General features: G+C 34.3%; 1 long non-coding RNA gene across 1 annotated transcript; it reads left to right on the top strand.

Annotated features, from left to right (window-relative positions):
• The first annotated feature begins 803 nt into the window (after nucleotides 1-803).
• Nucleotides 804-4,508, top strand: LOC141605961 (uncharacterized). Its single transcript, XR_012526540.1, has 3 exons — nucleotides 804-1,608; nucleotides 2,306-2,433; nucleotides 4,194-4,508. It is a non-coding gene; the product is annotated as an uncharacterized LOC141605961 (long non-coding RNA).
• The last annotated feature ends 5,609 nt before the right edge of the window (nucleotides 4,509-10,117 follow it).

The following is a 10,117-nucleotide window of genomic DNA, read 5'->3' as shown; positions in this document are numbered from 1 at the left end:
AATTGTCTGTCGTCTTTGTTACGCCTAGCATGGAGTCTTAGTTGAACATGTTCTAGGTCCACGTTCGCCATACGTTCTCTGGCCATTTTACAGATTTTTGCAATGTCGTTGTGTTCGTACATCATTTGGGATAGGCTCTCAACAATATCCGATTATTGGCTGTTTTTCTCTTCGCCATTCAAGGATGTAACTTGGTTTGTTAGGTCATTGTCTCTGTCATAGAAGTAGAATTGCATGAACCGTGGTTGTTTTCCCACTGGAGGTGAAGGGAACCAATAGTATGATGGTTTTGGCCACCGAGTCTAAAGCAGTAAGGCGCACCCTTGTTGTTCACAGCGTTGTCGACTCTGCCACCAATTGATATGAATGCGTAAATAGTCTTGTACGACCAGATAAGCCTTTTGAATTCGCTGGATCGTGGGCCCCCCGACGGATCTAATAATCCTTTCAAGAGTTCTGGTGGTTCTTTGAGTAGTGTGAGTTTGACCTTCCCCTTCGGGCAACATATATTGAATTTGGGCCGATTTTTTTTGGGGATCTCGCCTACGGATTCTTCTTTCCAGACCACGGGGTCGCAGAGCTCACAAAGTTCAGTTGGAGCTCTGAAGCACCGTTCTTTTAAATATTTCCCCGTTAATTTGATGGAGTTAATATACAGAGTCCCTTGTTCGGTAGGTGGTGACGCTGAACACGTTTAAGCTTGGACAGTTTTCTATGACTAAGGAGAAACAGATGAACGCTTAACTCATAAGTTTAGTAGGAAGTAATGTTGGTTTTATGGTTTATGTTTAAATTTATGAAGAAAAGTCTTTAATTGAGTTAATGTTACAGGTAGAAGTCACGCTGTTCCCATAGGCACAGTAGAATAGGAGGTAGTACAGAGAAATTTACACACTTGTAGTTGAGATGCAAGATGTCGATGTGCTGTCCAAAAATGGAGTTACGGGTCCTGTTTTTTCCATAATAATAAATTAAAACCAATTTTGTCGTTATAGTTGCTCAGTGACTCGGTTACTAAGGGAGGTCATTGTAGAAGATTATACCTCACGGGTTGTTTTGAGGGCGTAAAACTTCTGTTGTTTCGGGGGCGATCTCTGTGAGACAATGTTGTGAGTCTGCAGGAAGTGTAGCCTTGCGTGGGTGGCCTATCTGGCGATAACTGAGCCCCCACTACTACAATTATCCTCTAAGAAGACGCCCCATAGAGTACGGTTGGGTGCGGAACCGTCTTATATCAGTCAATAAATTTGGTGCCATTTGTGATTACATACTTAGGACGCTTAATAAGAATACCCGTCCTCATTGTAAAAGTAACAAGACGGTTGGTCAATAAAACCGTCTTCTTATTAAAATACAAGGCGGTTATTTACTAGACCGTCTTCTTATTTTTTTTATTTTGATGATCCAAATTCCCCACTATCTTCATTTTACTCCATATTCAAACCCAACAATACACGCACTCATACCCTAAACCATAAACCCCCATCATCACCGTCTAACGCTACCACCAGTGCCTCGCAAACGACCACCACCAGATCCTCCTTCATCATCGCCCTAACGCCAACACCGTACCGCCATTCACCGCCTGTCGTTCATCTCCTTACCGAGGTATGTGTCAATTGTCATATTTTTCATTTGTTATAAATCGTTTATTTAGTACAAATTGATTTAGTAAATACCATAATTGAACAATGAAATCAATTCTGCATATCATATTCTTCATTTAATTCCTGTTAATTCGTTTATTTAACTTATTTTGCTGCTCCGTTTTTCCGTACATATTGCTATCCCCACCCCTTAATCCGCTTGTGCTTATCTGTGTCATTGTTGATCTTGCTAAATTTATCAAGTTTTCTTACTGCATCTCTTTCGTAAGACAGTTTTATACGTTAGATTATCATGAGACCGGCCCTTACAATGGAAAATTGTCCTAATGTGCCTTGGGTAGTGTTGGAAATTCAGTTGTATGATGAGATTCGAAACGTGAGGAATTCATGGTTATTTAATGGTTGTTCTGGCTACATGGATTTTCCGCTTTAATAATCATAATCAGCATCCTCCAATGTTTTTAAGCGGAAAAAAATAAAAAAAATGCAATTGCAGATATAAATTCATTGCATTGTCGAAAAACTGTCATCGATCATGTATTATGCAATACAGACGTAGTTTAGATGAGACCGTCTCACACAAGGCTAGCTGAATGAATCGGAGATTAATCACATTCTCTAGTAGATCATTCTTTTATCGCCTTTTTGTGTATTTGGTTTTGTATAGAGGTAACCAATACGAAAACCTGTTGTTTCAGATTGATGAAAAAGTTCAAAGGGATATCGTCAATCACAGGGCTCTAAGGCATCCAAAATATTGTCCGGTTCAAAGAGGTACATCGTCGAAACTAAAGCAATTCAGTTGGAAATTCAGTTTTGTATAGAGGTAACCAGTGGCTTCATCTTCATCTTTTACCCCCTTTAAACTTTCCTGTAATACTGTTATCTGAAATTTTCTCTCTTCCATTTCAATTGTTCAGTATCTCTTCTGATTTTTTTTTTCCCCTCAATTCTTTCTCAAATATAGCGCTCACCTATAAACCACAACATTCACTACTCAAAAATCCTACCCTATCTTCAGATTGTATGTAATAGGGGCCCTAGTATTCTTTTTGTGTATATTAGCACGTAGTGTAGAATAATTTCTAAAACTTGGTATTTCCAAAAGTTGACCAGAAGAATTGTATCCTTTAGAGTTTGACTTTGTCAATTATTATGATTTGATATGCTTAGTTTGGTCATCCTAATACGAGAATTCCGCAATTGAAATATCTTCAGAGATGTTGCACTCATAGAGGATTCACTTATTGGTGTGGAAAGTTCATTCAATGGCCCTTCCTTAAGTACCAAATTAGATCCATCATTGCCATTTGAACCAGGCTAATCTTGATTTTTTTTCTTCCATTGACAATTTGATAACTGGACAAGTGGTGTCATCATCTTCATTGTCTTCAGTTTCGTCATTTGATCATCTTCAAAAATCTAATTGTTCAAGATTGAGTAATCCTTGTTATGTGGAATACAAAAAGATGGAGAATTTCTTGCATGTAACTTGATTATTTGCTTTCAATGAGTATCTAAAACTCATTTTCAATTTCTTGGTTAAGCGATCCCAATTGATTAGTTTCATGTTCAGATGAACTACTTTTGTTTTCAATGGAGAGCATGATTAGATGCCAATAGAAAAGAAAATGAAGGGTTACTCGTTTAGCATGTAACCGGTCCACCTATTCTAATACTCCCTCCGATCCGCACCAAAGGTAATATAGGGAAAAATGGAGTATTTAAGAAAAAAGGTGGAAAAAGTAAGGGTAAAGAGGGAAAAAATAGGTGGGCCATGTAATATATCCGAATTCGGAAATAAGTTGGGGATTAAAAAAAATGAAGGTCGGAAATAAAATACGGTGGGAATTCGGATATATACGGTGAAAGTTGGTGGTAAGTTTTAAAAATCAAAATACATGGTGGTAAGCTGTTAAATAAGGAGAATACATGGTGGTAAGTTTTAATTTTTCAGGTGTCACCAACAAAAACAGCTAAACTCTATGGATCCAGTTTTCGGGTGTCACCGACAAAAACAGCTTGAATGGAAACTTATAAAGGTACCCCTTTAACAAATACTTCCTCCATTCAACTCTACTCTACAAATTTCATTTTCGTACACTATTCACGGGTGAGTATTCAATTTCAATTTGGATCTTGTTTGATTAGTCTTTACGAGTACATTAAAAATATCTAACTTTTATAATTTTTGCAAATACGTAGCTAACGATATTTAGCGCGTAAAACACGCGTTGACAAACGTGAAAAAGGAAAGTGGTAGAATGGAGTTGAATGGAGGAAGTAATACTTTTATCTCCTAAATTATATAGTCTATGTTTTATTGTTGTGGGCTTATTGTATATATGTTGTAGTTCACATAATTTCGATTTTAGTGTCCTACACAGCCCTTTGGGTCCGTTTTATGTGGATTTTATGTATGCCGATATATGTTGGAGATCATTAAACGACGATATATTAATATTATTCCAAATGTACGTCCTTTTATTTGTTTATTTTGTTTCAATATTTACTTCATTTTATTTAAATTAAACATGTTGGTATGTAAATAATTGTAATTGTGTTTTTTGGTTACTTTGTATGTAGTTCATGATTAAAGCTCCAAAGACATACTCCTCGATTGAGAAAATTGATGAGGTGCGGGATATTTGGGCTAAATATGCATTGGAGTTCAAGGCGCAAGTATTTGATGATAACGTCTAAAGTAATTAGGTTGATCGGATAGTTTATGTGATGGTTTGTGGACGGAGAAACTCGTGTTAGTGCTTGTGTTCAAAAATCAATTGTCGGTAGCTTGTATTTTGGAGGTTCACACTTATTTGGTTTTGTTTGGTTGGATTTTAGAGTATAAGTGTAAAATTTGCTGGATTTTTTTGAAATGTAGCCGGATATAATATTTAAGCTATACGACTATTTTCGTATAGGGTATGGATGAAACAATTTCCTGTTTAAAAATATGGTTGTGTGAAAGCGTATGGATGCGTCTCAATATTTTGTACGCTATATTTGTAAATTAGCGCAAAATTGATTTCAAAAATTGGCGCGAAATTGATTTTAAAAATTGGCGCAAAAATTCGGAAATTGGCGTGAAATTGATTTCAAAAATTGGCGTAAAAATGTGTAGAAGACGGTTCCTTGACAAAGCGTCATGAAGCTGGCGAAAAAATTGTGCGCGCCATTTATCCAAAACAAGACGGTTATGACGTGCATCCGTCCTCTTAGAAAATAAAAAGAAGACGGTGCGAATAGACAACCGTCCTGCTTTTAAAAACCAACGAAGACGGTTTGACTTTATTTTAACCGTCCTCTTAAGCAACGAGGACGGGTGAATTAAGGACGGTTTGTTTAAGTAATAAGGACGGTTTTGAACCGTCCTCTTAGCCCATAATTGTAGTAGTGCCCTTGTGGCGAATGCCTGTGTAATTTAAGCAACATACAAAAAGCACGGTGAGTGAAATGGATTAAGATACAACAGTCTTCACTAAGTATTTGGCATAAAAGGGAACGGAATAAATAAAGAAAGGCGTACTTGTAGCCTTCTTCCTGGTCGGTGAGGAAGGAGGTTGGCCATACGTAGGGGCGGTGGCGCTCTCTAAAGCAGCTAGTGTTTTTCGTTAAAAATTAATGGGCACTTTTAATGGGCACAGTGAGCTGTAAGGCGTAAATATATTTTAGTAATTTACTAGTTTCATTCATGTCGTCTATGGAATTCACATCTGGTACAGTGGCGCAGGAAACGGGTTTGTCAACAGGTGCACTTGTTCTAATGCGTGGTAGTCCTATCTTACGGGTCTACAATCTATAATACCCGCCCTGTTTAAAGACCCCTTGGCCGACCGTTTGACCAGAGAAGACCCGTAGGAAGTGATGGGAGAGAGGATAGAGGACCTACGTATATGTTTACTCGACCTAGTAGGGACTACTCGACCGAGTAGTGGTAACACTCGATAGAGTATGGCATACTCGGCCGAGTATGAAAGTAGTCGACCGAGTATCGCCGCTGTTGACGCATTATTATAAAACGCATGTTTGTAAAACTTATTTCATTTTCGATGGTTCAGTATCTTTCTAACCCTAATATCTCTCTCTCCTCCCTATCACCCACCTCTCTATACTCTCTCATCTAGCCTAGACACTAACCCAAGAAGGGGGAATGGTTCATGCTTGGAGTCTTCGAGTCAGGATGTCATCGCTATCGACTTTGGTCCGCGTCTCAAGGTAAGTCGTTGTTTCGTTGTTGTCTTTCAGTAGGTTTTGGGGTAGTCTAGTGATAGAATATGGTTATTACTTGTAGGGTTCGCCCCAGAGTCTTGCCTGACTAGTTGTTGGATGCATTTTCAAGGATGAACTATAAGGTAGGATTGTTGGAATATGTGTCCTCCGACAATAATGCGATCACAACTGTCGATCATGATGATCACATGTTTAAATCTCATTTTAGAATACATGTGGGATGTAATAATTTTACAGTCAATGGTCCACACATATCGGTAATGATTGGCTGACTAGAGTTTGACATTACTGTCGTGAGACGGTGGTGATCAGTTGATTCTCTTAGGTCATACCTATAGGGAAATACTCTTAATTGATTATTTAATTAATCGTATGCCGATACGAGTTAATTAAATTGCTTAAAATTGACGGATGATTTTGTGAGTATAATTAACGTGTCTTATTGTAATTCGATTATATTAGATACGGTCTAAGTAATTGAATTGTTTTATTATTTAGATAAAATTATTGTTTACGAAACAATTTGGAATTGAAATTGAATGAATAATTTATTATAAATACAAGACGTTGTAATTTATAATTTGATAAACCGTTTTGGTACAAGTAATTACGAATTACTAGTTGATTTTGTAAATGACAAACTTTATGAGTATGTTGATTTTTAATATGTTAAAAATACATTATAAATTCACATGTCAAATAACATGTCACATATGTCACAATTTGACAAATGACAATAAAATGGATTCTCCATTTTATGCATAAAACCGAAAATAAGGGTGGGAATATAGTTTATTTTGTGTTGTTTATTTTAAATGAAGACACAATCATAACCCTAGGTTGTAGGCTTGCATGCCTAGTCTCTTGTGAAGAGCAAAAATGAAAAAATATTGGGCAACCTACCCAAGCCTCTTTTTCGGCCAAAACAAAAAGAAAAGAAGAGGAGTTTTCTCTTTGATGATTCATTCATTCATTCAAGATTATAATTTTTCTAGAGTAAGAAAATTATATACTCTCTACAATTTGTGAAAATTCTAGAGAAATAAAAACCACAAAATCTCCTCCTCTTGGACCGAAATATTTCAAGAGAACAAATAAATATTTTGTGTCAAATTTTAAGTAAGACTAATCCTAATACTAGATCATATTATTTTAGTCTTTAAGAAGTATTCCTTGGGTATTCACTTTTGGGAGAGATTCTATACTTGAATCTATGTTCATCCATTATTGGAAAGCTCAAGAACTAACAAGAAGGAGATCTTGTTGGTGTCCATAAAGCCGAAATTATCTTAGTAAGAGTTGATGATTTCTTCTCTTTTAATTTAGTTTGCATGCATAAGATTTGTAAATTAATTTTATGACTAAATTAGTTGTAACATATATGAATATGTTAAATAATGAGATATAGATTTCTAACAAGCGGTATCAAGAGCCTTAGGTTGTTTGCATGCATATCGGTTATAGTTTTTCCGAGTTATACGATTAACATATAAAACTTATAAATTTGTGCTTATTATGATATATCACGAAATCAATTATGCATGTTAAAGTTTATGATCCTAAAATGTATTTAGGATATTTTGGTTGATTTATGGATTTTTATTGTTCATTTTATATAATAATGGCATTAAAATGTGATTTTATGATAAAAATGTCATTTTCGGACTAAAATTAGCTAAAATTCGAATTTTTCAGTGGTTTTTGGATATGTTTTCACATATATTATTTTTAGATGACCTGTAATTTTTCATAATTTTTGGAGTTCTTATGCTCGAAATATGGATTTTTCATGATAAAAATCGAATTTAAATAAAAAAATAGGTTAATATGAGAAATATTTCGAATCTGGTCATAGAAATTTTGTATGTTGTCACATGAAATTTTAAAAGATGTGTGTAAAATAATAGGCTATGATGAAGTCTTTATGCATGATTTATGAATTTTTGATGAAAAATAGCATAAATAGTGACTTTAATTAGTGAATAATTGCTAAAACGTACTTCATGACTAAGGAAAAACGTCACATGTTGCATTTTATTACCTATTTCAGATCTAAAATTGAAAAGTTGATAAATATAATTTTTCTCATATTTTATGGTTATTATTGATAAATCCGATAAACCGCAACATTGTTTTTTTTCCGATAAATTTCGAAATTTTTAACCTAAGTTTTTGAACATTATGAGTGTCATGGTATTTTTATAGAATGTTCATGAGTTTAAAATTTCAAATTTCAAATTTATTTGAAATTTTTGTGATTTATTTGAAGTTTATGGCATTTTATTGTAATTTTGAGTCCATTAATGAACAATTTTAAGAAATATAAGTTAATTATTGTCAATATGTTAGTGGAGACTAATTTTGAGTCCTAAGTTGGTTAGGGTAATTAACTTGTGCATAAATATGATTTTATGTAATTTATTGTGATTTTAAAAGGTTGAATCACGCAAATCCGTAAAAACCATTTAATATACGATATTGGCTCGTTAAAGGCGATTTAGCATAAAATTGGGCATGTTCATACATATTATAATGCTGCATTTTATTTATGATTGTCATAATTTTATTTTATGTAATTTTGAATTATGTAATTTTACTTAGTATGGCCTTAGTTTTTAATTGATATAACCCGAAATGTACGGGAATATCGATTCGGCTGTAATTTATTGTGATCTCGTATCACCGTTTTGTAATTTAATAGATTTATTTTATTTTAATTATAAATGTATAATAGGAAATTATGTAATTTGTTTTGTAATTTATTTATTCCGGAGTTCCTTGAAGACGGTGCCACTCAAGAAGGCGATACATAAAGACGGTGTTACCTCGAGATGCGTGCCAAAACCGAAGCTCAAGGGACCAATGGAGTTGGTTTCCGAATATGTAATAGTTAATTAGATTTTCTATTTTAGGAAGACCATACTAGGATTTAATTTATGCTTTGCATTTTATTTATATGTCGCATACATCGCTAAATCGCCATAACTAAAACATGCATTATCATTTTAATCGAGTATATCGACCGTGTCAATTACAATTATCGTAGTTCACCAGTTTAGTTCACTTAAAACGTGATAGATAATAAATTGACATGACCTCTCGCTTAAATAAACAATTAAGACTTAGCCTTACCATAAAGTAGAAACCATAAAAACCTATTTCGTGAGGGAGTGCACTCGGCCACACCGGGGTACAAACCTTGTTACGTAGGGGAAGTGGGTGATAAATGTCTATCCACCGAATTTAGGTTAATGAAGGGTATTTCGGCACACCGTGCCCTAAGTTGATATGAGGTTGGATCATGGACACATTTATTCGAAATTTGGGTTGAACTCAACGAAAGTATTCACGACGATTTCCGGATGTGTTTCGGGCTAGAGATAAATATTAATGTAATTTTATCGACCAAGAGTTCTAAAAGTAGAATCGATTAAAAGTTAATCCACCGTTTTATGTTAATAAAGGGTATTTCGGCACACCGTGCCCCAAGTTAATATGAATTTGGATCTTGGAATCATTTATCATAGTTGGGTAGAGGTCACTATGTAAATGCTTTACTTATTATATTTACAAGTATTAATAAAACGATGAATGTTAAGTTTTACACTATTTCGTTATCATATTGTTCTTTTTTCTTTACCACAATTCATATACAATATCATTTCGATTTTAGTTTAAATCTCCATTAAAACATCGTAACTAAAGATAAAATTTGAATTTTTCTTCTAAAAACCTCGTATTATCCATTGTAAGGATCTCTTGTGAAGAGTATAGATAAAAGTTATTCGTGATCAAAAGGGTTTTTGATCCTTGACTAACATGTCTACTTACAATGAATTGGTTCTCATATGCTAAATTGAGTTAAGTACTTTGAAACGATAAATCATTTTGGTAACTAGATTTGTTTGAAATCAAAATTAACCAAAATACCGCAACCACTTCAATGAAAGTTTTAAGACTAAACTAACGAATGAAGAGTAGTCTTCATGAAATTAATTTTTGCTTCTCTAAGCAAAGACTCGTCGAAATGAGTGGGAGCATTCTCTTAAACTGTTAAGAAAATGATAAGGTTTTAAAGAAGTAAAATTAGAATGGAATTGATACAAGGAAATGTTAAAAGTAAAGTTATTGAGAATAACGATACTAAATCTATCAATCCCGACCGATAAAGTTTCAATTGTCTTAAATGTTGGACACTAGAAAGGAAACTACCCCAAATTATTGAAGAATCAACAAGTTAGTTGTGGGACATCTAATGGGACCTTCTTCTTTAAATG

This window comes from Silene latifolia, chromosome 10 (genome assembly GCF_048544455.1).
Source record: "Silene latifolia isolate original U9 population chromosome 10, ASM4854445v1, whole genome shotgun sequence".
Lineage (NCBI taxonomy): Eukaryota > Viridiplantae > Streptophyta > Magnoliopsida > Caryophyllales > Caryophyllaceae > Silene > Silene latifolia.
Note: the sequence above shows the minus strand (reverse complement) of the source record. Positions and strands in the feature narration are given on the sequence as shown.